Consider the following 10,641-nt stretch of genomic DNA (forward strand, 5'->3'; position numbering starts at 1 on the left):
CACCAATTACATACTTGGCCTCTTACAGTGCCAAGCCTCAGCTGCACTCCATGATCCCTTCATGTCTTCAAAGCCAGTACAACCTGGGTGATTCATAAACATTACCAAGGCAAGCTGCACACAAGGTATAACTTTGGCTATCTATGGAAGAGAGCTTCTGTGTGCTCTCAGAAAATACTTCAAGGAGTTTTCACTTCAGTGGTCTCATCTTAATCACATCTAATTTCTTAGCTACACCTGACCAGCATCAATGTCTTAGTAGTCTCTTCCAATTTTGACTCTAAAGTCAGAGCCACATGGCAGAACCTGGCAAGTTTTACTCCTTTCCATAACTCAAATACTTCTCCCCTTTTTCTATTTTATCCTTCATTGCTTAAGCTTGACTGTCATGGAACTTGCTCTGTAAACTGTTCTTGAACACAGAGATCTGCACAGCTCTGTCTCCTGTATGCTGGGACTGAAGGCTTGTATCACTGTTGCTGGACTTAAGCTTTTTCTACTTGGAACTTGCTCTGTACCAGTGTGGTTTTATTATCAGACATCTGCTTCCCTCTGTCTTCTGGAATTAAAGGAGTGTAATACCTGCCTGCACCCAAGATTTTCATGGTCATTAGTTCTTAAGATTTGGATAAAAAACCTGTATCCTCTCTTTCTGGATTGTAGTTCATTTCAAATTAAAAATCCAAATGAAAACAATAACTAGGCAGTAATGTCTAAAATGAAATAGGTATTTACTGTTCAATTGTAAGCACATAAACAATATGTTAGCTGGGTGTGATTTTCACCATTCTATTTTCTTTTATCTTCTGGAACATAGAATTCAGCTGCATTCTACTTCTTAGTGCTCCTTTATTCATTGAACCACTCAGTTTGTACTTTTCCTTTTGAAGCTTGCTACACTTGATCAAAATGCTCTTCAAGAGACTTGAACAATAGAACAAATCTCTACTGAGCTTTTTTTTTTTTGCGACTTCTTTCTCAAAGAAATTAATGTATGTCTATTTATATTAGCCTCAAGTAGACTCTTTAGACAAGGGCAAAAAGCTGCCACATTCTTCACCAAAATGCCACAAAACAGTTTGAAGGTCACATACTGAAATCCTTCTCCACTGAAACCTCTTGGACCAGGTCTGCACAGTTGAAATATCCCTCAGCACCAATGTCTTCCATATCTCTCTTGGGATAGCCCATTCACTAGGCTCAACTGAGCACATCTCACTGCTTTCCAAAGTCCCCAAATCCACGTTTCTCCACACAACAGCATCATTCAGCCTATCACAGCAATACCTCACAACTTGTGCCGTAGGATTTGCATTGATGTGATAACCTTAGTTTGGGTTTTCCTGCTATGAACAGACACCATGACCAAGACAACTCTTATAAAGGCTAACATTTAAATCAGGGTTGGCTTACAGTTCAGTCCATTATCATCAAGGCAGGAACATGGCAGCATCCAGGCATACATGGGGGTGGAAGTGCTAAGAGTTCTACATTTTCATCTGAAAGCAGGTAGGAGAAAACTGACTTTCAGGAAGCTAGGATGAGCATCTTAAACTCATGCCCACAGTGATACACTTCCTCCAACATGGCCCCACTTACATCAAGAAGGTCATATACCTCCAAGTCGTATCACTCCCTTGACCAAGCATATCAAACCACACAGACCACCAAGGTAACACTTACAAAGGAAAACATTTAATTGGGGGTGAAGAATGTGTTCATATGTTTAGTCCATTATCTTCAATTCAGGCACCATGGCAGCATTTAGGCAGGCATGGCACTGTAGAAGCTGTGAGATCTACATCTTGTTTCGAAGGCAAACCAATAACTGGCTTGAAGAAGTTTGGGAGAAACTCTCAAAGCCCATTGCCACAGTGTATACTTCTTCCTCCGACAAGACCACACCTATTCCAACAGGCTCCAACTCCCTGGGTCAAGCACATTCAAACCACCACAAATGGTATAGCTGGATCTTGAGGTAGAACTATTCTCAGTATTCTGAAAAGTTGCTAAATTGATTTCCCAAAATGGTTGTGCAACTATACAAACCCACTAGCAATGTAGGAGTGTTCCTCTTGCTCTACATTCTATGAAGTATGTACTATATCACTTGAGTTTTTGAACTTAGTTGTTCTGAATAAGATGGAGTCTCAGACTTGATTTGATTCACATTTCCCTAATTAATAATGTTTTCAATATTTCTTTAGGTATTCATAGGCCATATGATATTCTTCTTTTGAGAAGTCTCTGTTTAGCACTGTCCACCTATTAAAAATGGGTTATTTGGCTTGTTGGTGTCTGTCTTAGGGTTTTACTGCTATGAACAGACACCGTGACCTAGGCAACTCTTACAAAAACAACTTTTAATTGGGGCTGGCTTACAGGTTCAGAGGTTCAGTCCATTATCACCAAGGCAGCATCCAGGAAGGCAAGGTACAGGAGGATCTGAGAGTTCTACATCTTCATTTGAAGGTTGCTAGCCATATACTCACTTCTAGGCATTTAGGGTGAGAGACTTAACCCCATGCCAACATTGATACTCCTACTCCAACAAGGCCAAACCTCCTAATAGTGCCACTTCCTTTGCCAACCATATACAGTGTCAAACTTCTTGGTTTCCTTGTAAAATTTGGATATTAGTCCTCTTTCAGATGTAGGGATGGTGAAGGTACATTCCTAATGTGTAAGTTGCTGTTTAGTCTTAATGACAGTATCATTTGCATTACAGTAGCTTTTCAATTTCAAGACATTCCATTAATCAGTTGTTGATCTGAGAGACTGAGCCACTGGTGTTCTGTTCAGAAAGTTGCCTCCTGCACCAATGAGTTCAAGGCTATTCCCCTCTTATTGTTATATTAGATTTAGTGTAATTAGTTTTAGGTTGAAGTCTTTGATCCACTTGGACCTCAGTTTTGTCCAGGGTGATACATATGGACCTATTTACATTTTTTATTTTACATACATCCATTTAGACCAGAAACTTTTGTTGGAGATGCTTTCATTTTCCATTGTGTGGTTTTGCCATTTTTGTCAAACAAACAAACAAACAAACAAACAAACAGGTCTAACTAGGTGTGTGGGTTTATTTGGGACCTTCTACTTGATTACATCCATCAACCTGTCTGTTCCTATAACAATATCTTTCAGTTTTTGTTACTATTGCTCTGAGGTCAGGAATGGTCATACCTGTGGACATTCTTTTATGGTTCAGGATTGTTTTGGTTTTCTTGTTTTTTTGTTTTGTTTTCCTCTTTTTATATGAAATTGAGAATTGCTCTGTCAAGGTCTGTAAAGAATTGTGTTGGAATTTTTATGTGATTTGCATTGAATCTGAAAATTGCTTGCTGTTGGATGGCCATTTTCACTATGTTAATCCTAATGAACCATGAATATGTAGATCTTTCCATTTTCTGATATCTTCCTCAGTTTCTTTCTTCAGCAACTTGAAGTTCTTGTCCTTTATGTCTTTCATGTGCTTAGTTAGAGTTACAGCAAGATATTTTATATTATTTGTGTATTATATATTATAATATTATAAAATTATTTATATTGCTTTTAAAGTGTGTTCTTTTGTGTATATATATATATATATATATATATATATATATATCATATGTATACTGGAGGGCTACTGATATCTTTGATTGTATTGTGGGTCAAGCCACATTGCATATCAGGTGTATGAGTTCTCTGGCAGAATTATTGGGGATGCATATATATATATACTGAGAAATCTTCTATATATGGTGATACTTTAACTTCTTTTCCAGTTTGTATTCCCTAAATGTCTTTCAGTTGCCTTATTGCTTTGGCTAGAAGTTCAAGTTCTATATTAGATAGATAGGGGAAAATTGGGCAGCCTTGCCTTGACCCTGATTTATGTGGTATTGCTTTAAGTTTCTCTCCATTTAGCTTGATGCTAAATATTGGCTTGCTGTATATTGGTTTGATTATGTTTATTCATGTGCCTTATATCCCTGATCTCTCTAATACTTTTAATTTGAAGGGATTTTGAATTTTGTAAAAGGCTTTTTTCAACATGTAATCAAATAATCATGTTATTTTTTTTGTTTCAGATTGTTTTCTATGGTGCATTACAGTGAGGGAATTTCATATATTGAACCATCCCTGCATCCCTGGAATAAAACCTACTTGCTTATAATGGATGATTTTTTTATGTGTTTTTGGATTCCATTTTCAAGACCTTTATTGATTCTTTTTTCATCAATGTATGTAAGAGAAATTGATCTGAAATTTTCTTTCTTTGTTGAGTCTTTGTATGGTTTAGGTATCAGGGAGACTGTGGCTTCATATAATAAGTTTGGCATGTCTTTTCTCTTTGTATTTTGTGTAATAGTTTGAGGAATATTGGTTTGTTTTCTTTGAAGCTCTGGTAGAATTATACATTAAAATCCAGTATATGGGTCATATATGATCAGAATTGAGATATCCTCTTGATAGATTTTCCTTTTGATGGGTTTTAAGTGAAATTCCCTGTCTCTTTTGGTTAACTTTGTTGGAAAGCCAATTTATTGTAGATGTTAGAATGGTTATACAAGCTTGCTTCTTGGGTTCATTTGCTTGGAAAACATTTTCCAGCTCTTTACTCTAAGATAACGTCTAACTTTATTCCTGAGGTATGTTTCCTGTATGCAGAATGATGGGTCCAGTTGTAGCATGTAGTCTGTTAGTCTGTGCTCTTTTTGGGGGAATTGAGTCCATTGATGTTGAGATATTAGTGACTAGTGATTGTGAATTCCTGTTATTTTGATGTTGATGATTTTGTGTGTGTGTGTGTGTGTGTGTGTGTGTGTGTGTGTGTGTGTGTGCTTCTCTTTCTATTCCTGGTATGGAATTATTTACTTCTTGTGCTTTCTTTCATATGGTTTTTGGAGTTTTTCTTCTAGTGTTTTCTGTAGAGCTGGAGTTGCATGTAGATATTATTTAAATTTGGATTTCTCTTGAAATATCTTGTTTTCTCCATAAAGGTTGATTGAGAGTTTTGCTAGGTATAGTAGTCTAGATTGGTCTCTGTAGTTTTTAAAGGAGTGCAAGTTATCTGTCCCAGAACTTTTCAGCTTTTTAAGTCTCTCATGAGCAGTTGGATATAATTCTAATATGTCTGCCTTTCTATGTTACTTGGTCTTTTTTCATGTGCTACTTTTAATATTTCTTTGTTTTGGGGATTTTGTGTTTTTATTATTATGTGGCAGGAGGATTTTATTTTCTGGTCTAGACTGATTGGTGTTCTATAAGCATCTTGTATGTTTATCAGCATCTCTTTCCTTTCACTGGAAAATTTTTTTCTTTTTCTTTTTTCTTCTTTTATTGGATATTTTCTTTATTTACATTTCAAATGTTATCCCCTTTCTTGGTTTCCCCTCCAAAAAGCACCTCCCCTACCCCCCCCCCCAACTCACCACTCTCACTTCATGGACCTGGCATTTCCCCCCCACTGGGGCATAGAGCCTTCATAGGACAAAGGGCCTTTCCTCCCATTGATGTATGACTAGGCGATCCTCTGCTGCATATGCAGCTGGAACCATGAGTCCTACCAAGTGTGCACTTTGGTTGGTGGCTTAGTCCCTGGGAGCTCTGGGAGAACTGGGTAGTTCATGTTGTTGTTCCTCCTATGGGGCTGCAAACCCTTTTAGATCCTTAGGCCCTTTTTCTAGCTATTCAATTGGGGACCCTATGCTCAGTCCAATAGATGTCTGTGAGCATCCACTTATGTATTTGTCAGGCACCGGCAGAGCCTCTCAGGAGAAAGCTATATCAGGCTCCTGTCAGCAAGCACTTGTTGGCATCCACAACAGTGTCTGGGTTTGTTGATTGTAAATGGGATGGATCCCCAGGTGAGTTAGTCTCTAGATGATCATTTCTTTAGTCTCTACTTCACACTTTGTCTCTGTAACTTCTTCCAAGGGTTTTTTGTTCCCACCTTCCAAGATGGATAGAAGTAGTTACACATGGTATTCTGTCTTCTTGAGTTTCATGTGGTTTGTGAATTGTATATTGGGTATTCAGAGCTTCTGGGCTTCTTGGCTAATATCCACTTATCAGTGAGTGAATATCATGTATGTTCTTTTCTGATTGGGTTACCTCACTCAGAATGATATACTCCAGATCCATTGATTTGCCTATGAATTTCATAGATTCATTATTTTTTTATTAGATATTTTCTTCATTTACATTTCAAATGCTATCCCCAAAGCCCCCTACCCCCACATCCTGCTCCCCAACCCACCCACTCTCGTTTCCTGGCCCTGTGTATTGGGACACATGATCTTCACAATACCAAGGGCCTCTCCTCTCATTGAAGGTCAACTAAGCCATCCTCTGCTACATATGCAACTAGAGACACAGCTCTGGGGGTACTAGTTAGTTCATATCATTATTCCACCTATAGGGTTGCAGACCCCTTTATCTCCTTGAGTACTTTCTCTAGTTCCTTCATTAGGGGCTCTGTGTTCCATCCAATAGATGACTGTGAGCATCCACTTTTGTATTTGCCAGGCATTGGCATAGAATCACAAGAGAGAGCTATGTCAGAGTCTTGTCAGCAAAATCTTTCAGGCATATGCAATACTGTCTGGGTTTGGTGGTTGTATATGGGATGGATTCCCAGGTAGGGCTGTCTCTGGATGGCATTTCCTTCCATCTTAGCTCTGAACTTTGTCTCTGTAACTCCTTCCATGGGTATTTTGTTCTTACATTCTAAGAAGGAACAAAGTATCCATACTGTGGTCTTCCTTCTTCTTGAGTTTCATGTGTTTTGCAAATTGTATCTTGGATATTCTAAATTTCTTGGCTAATATCTACTTATCAGTGAGTGCATATTATGTGTGTTCTTTTGTAATTGGGTTACATCACTCAGGATGATATCCTCCAGATGCATCCACTTGCCTAAGAGTTTCATGAATTCATTGGCTTTAATTGCTGTGTAGTACTCCATTGTGTAAATGTATCACATTTTCTGTATCTATACCCTGTTGAAGGACATCTGGGTTCTTTCCATTTTCTGGCTATTATAAATAAGGCTATTGTGAACATAGTGGATCATGTGTCCTTATTACATGTTGGAGCATCTTCTGGGTATATACCCAAGAGTGGTATTGCTGGATCCTCAGGTAGTAATATGTTCAATTTTCTGAGGAACTGCCAAATTGATTTCTAGAGTGGTTGTACCAGCTTGCAATCCCACTAGCAATGGAGGAGAAAAAAGATATTCCATGACAAAGCCAAATTTACACAATAGCTTTCCACAAATCCAGCCCTTCAAAGGATAATAAAGGGAAAACTCCAACACAAGGAGGGAAACTACACCCTAGAAAAAGCAAGAATTTAATCTTTCAACAAACCCAAAGGAAGATATTTGGAACAGAATTCCAGTTCTAACAACAAAAAATAACAGGAAGCAACAATTACTTCTCCTTAATATCTCTTAATATCAATGGATTCAATTCACCAATGAAAAGACATAGACTAACAGAATGGTTATTGAAACAGGCCCCAACATTTTGCTGCATACAGGAAACCCACCTCAGGGACAAAGACAGACACTACCTCAGAGTAAAAGGCTGGAAAACAATTTTCAAAGCAAATGGTCTCAAGAAAGAAGTGGAGTAGCCATTCTAATATCAAATAAAATCGACTTTCAACCTAAAGTTATCAAAAATGATAAGGAGGGTCACTTCATATTCATCAAAGATAGCATTTTACCAAGATGAAGTCTCAATTGTGAACATCTATGCTCCAACTGCAAGGACATCCACATTCATTAAAGAAACTTTAGTAAAGCTCAAAGCACACATTGCACTGCACAGAATAATAGTGGGAGACTTCAACACCCCATTCTCATCAATGGACAGATCATGGAAACAAAACTAAGCATAGACACAGTGAGACTAAGAGAAGTTATGAACCAACTGTATTTAACAGATATCTATAGAACATTTTGTCTTAAAACAAAAGAATATACCTTCTTTTCAGCACCTCATGGTACCTTCTCCAAAATTGACCATATAATCTGTCATAAAACAGGCCTCAACAGATACAAGAAGATTGAAATTATTCCATGCATCCTACCTGATCACTTCAGATTAAGGCTTGTCTTCAATAAGAACATAAACAGTAGAAAGCCTACATACACGTGAAAAACAAACAACACTTTACTCAACAATAACTTGGTCAAAAAAGAAATAAAGAAATTAAAGATGTTTTAGTGTTTAATGAAAATGAAGCTACAACATACCCAAACTTATGGGACACAATGAGAGCAGTGCCAAGAGGAAATCTCATAGCTCTGAGTGCCTCCAAAAAGAAACTAGAGAAAGGATACACTAGCAACTTGGTAGCACACCTGAAAGCTCTAGAACAAAAAAAGGCAAATTCATCCAAGAGGAGTAAACTGCAGGAAATAATCAAAATCAGGGCTGCAATCAACCATGCTGAAACAAAAAGAACTATACAAAGAATCCACCAAACCAGGAGCTGGTTCTTTGAGAAAATCAACAAAATAGGTAAACCCTTAACCAGACTAACTAGATGGCACAGAGACAGTACCCTAATTAGCAAATCAGAAATGAAAAGGGAGACATTACAACAGAAAATGAGAAAATCCAAAGAAATAATCAGACCCTATTACAAAAATCTATGCTCAACACAACTGGAAAACCTGGATGAAATGCACAATTTTCTAGACAGATACCAGGTACCAAAGTTAAATCAGGATCAAATTAATAATCTAAACAGTCCCATATCCCGGTAAAAGAATAGAAACTGTCATTAATGGTCTCCCAACTGGAAAAAACAAAAAAGCCCAGGACCAGATGGGTTTAGTGCAGTGTTCTTTCAAACCTTCAAAGAGGACCTAATACCAAGAGAAACTTGAGACAATCCCACTCAAATCAGGTACTAGGCAAGGCTGCCCATTCTCTTCTTACCTATTCAATATAGTGCTTGAAGTCCTAACCAGAGCAATTAGATAAAAGGAGATCAAGGGGATTAAAAACTGGAAAGGAAGAAGTCAAAATATCATTATGTACAGATGATATGATAGTATACTTAAGTGACCCCAATTTCCTAAACTTGATAAGCAACTTCAGCAAGTGGCTGGATATAAAATTTATTCAAAAATAATCAATGGTTTTTATCTACACAAATGATAATCAGGCAGAGAAAGAAATCAGGGAAACAACACCATTCACAATAGTCAGAAATAATATAAAATACCTTGTTGTGACTCTAACTAAGGAAGTAAAAGATTTGTATGATAAGAACTTCAAATCTCTGAAGAAAGAAATCGAAGAAGGTCTCAGGAGATGGAAAGATCTCCCATGCTCATGGATTGGTAGGATTAATATAGTAAAAATGGCTATCTTGCCAAAAGCAATCTACAGATTCAATGCAATCTCCATCAAAATTTCAACCCAATCCTTCATAGATTTTGAAAGAGCAATTTCCAAATTCATCTGGAATACAAAAAACTCAGGATAGAGAAAGCTGTCATCAACAATAAAAGAACTTTTCCGGGAATCACTTTTACTGTCCTCAAGCTGTACTACAGAGTGATTGGGAACTTTTTTTCTATAATTTTGTTGAAATTATTTTCTAGGCTTTTGAGCTAGGACTCTTCACCTTCTTCTTTCCTATTATTCTTAGGTTATGTCATTTCATGCTATCCCTTATTTTATGGATTTTTCTTTGTCCAGAATTTTTAGATGTAACATTTTCTTTGACTAATGTATCCAGTTCTTCTATTGTATAATAACCTGTATGGTTAAAGAATCAAAGATCTGATAAATTTTGATGGAGTGGTGTCAGGGGAATGAAGGTACACTAGGGATAGCAGACTGGTCAGGGAATGTCTCATTGGACTCAGCAAAACTATATTTCCTCTTGATACCAGACTTTTGCCCATTCCCATCTTCTATTTGGATTTCACATATAACTATCTACTTTAGGGAGTAGAATATCTGGATCGAATTTAGCCTTTGATTGCTTCTGTGGAGAACACAATTTTAGCACTAATATTGTAGAATCCTCTATCTGAGACATATTTTCTATTACTTCTCTTTCATGATTCATGAATTATCCTCTATTGACTAAGTCATGGCTCCTTCCTTAATATCTTTTTGACTAAGATCCCAAATCTCTTAAGTTCAAACTCCATGTTAGAGAACCTGACCTAAGTTTGAACTCAGATAAGCTAACAGGCTAGTACTTAAAATTAATTTCTAAGTTGCCCCCCAAGCCCTCTCCCAAAACCCAACATACTTGCACCCTCAGGTTAAAACCCACCCCTTGCCTAAGGACCAACAATGTAGATGAGAGCAGAAATTAAATTTGTGATATGGCATAGGGTAGGCATAGACAGAGTAGGCAAATTTATTTGGCAGGGCAGCCTACTTGGATGTATAACAGTCTCCCAGATTTTTGCAGAGTAGGAATCTATGTCATTGTTGGCACCAGAACAGAGCAAGTAGGAGGGTCTAACACTTAGGATAGAGTAGGAGGACATTTAGATAGTTGGGAAGTTTTGGGAGAAGACAGCCTACTTGGGTTTCTTCCCAGTCTTTGAGATTTCAAGCAAAGTCAGTATATCACAGAACCTGTTTATTGAGTGCTAGGGTAAGGAGA

This window comes from Mus musculus, chromosome 2 (genome assembly GCF_000001635.26).
Source record: "Mus musculus strain C57BL/6J chromosome 2, GRCm38.p6 C57BL/6J".
Lineage (NCBI taxonomy): Eukaryota > Metazoa > Chordata > Mammalia > Rodentia > Muridae > Mus > Mus musculus.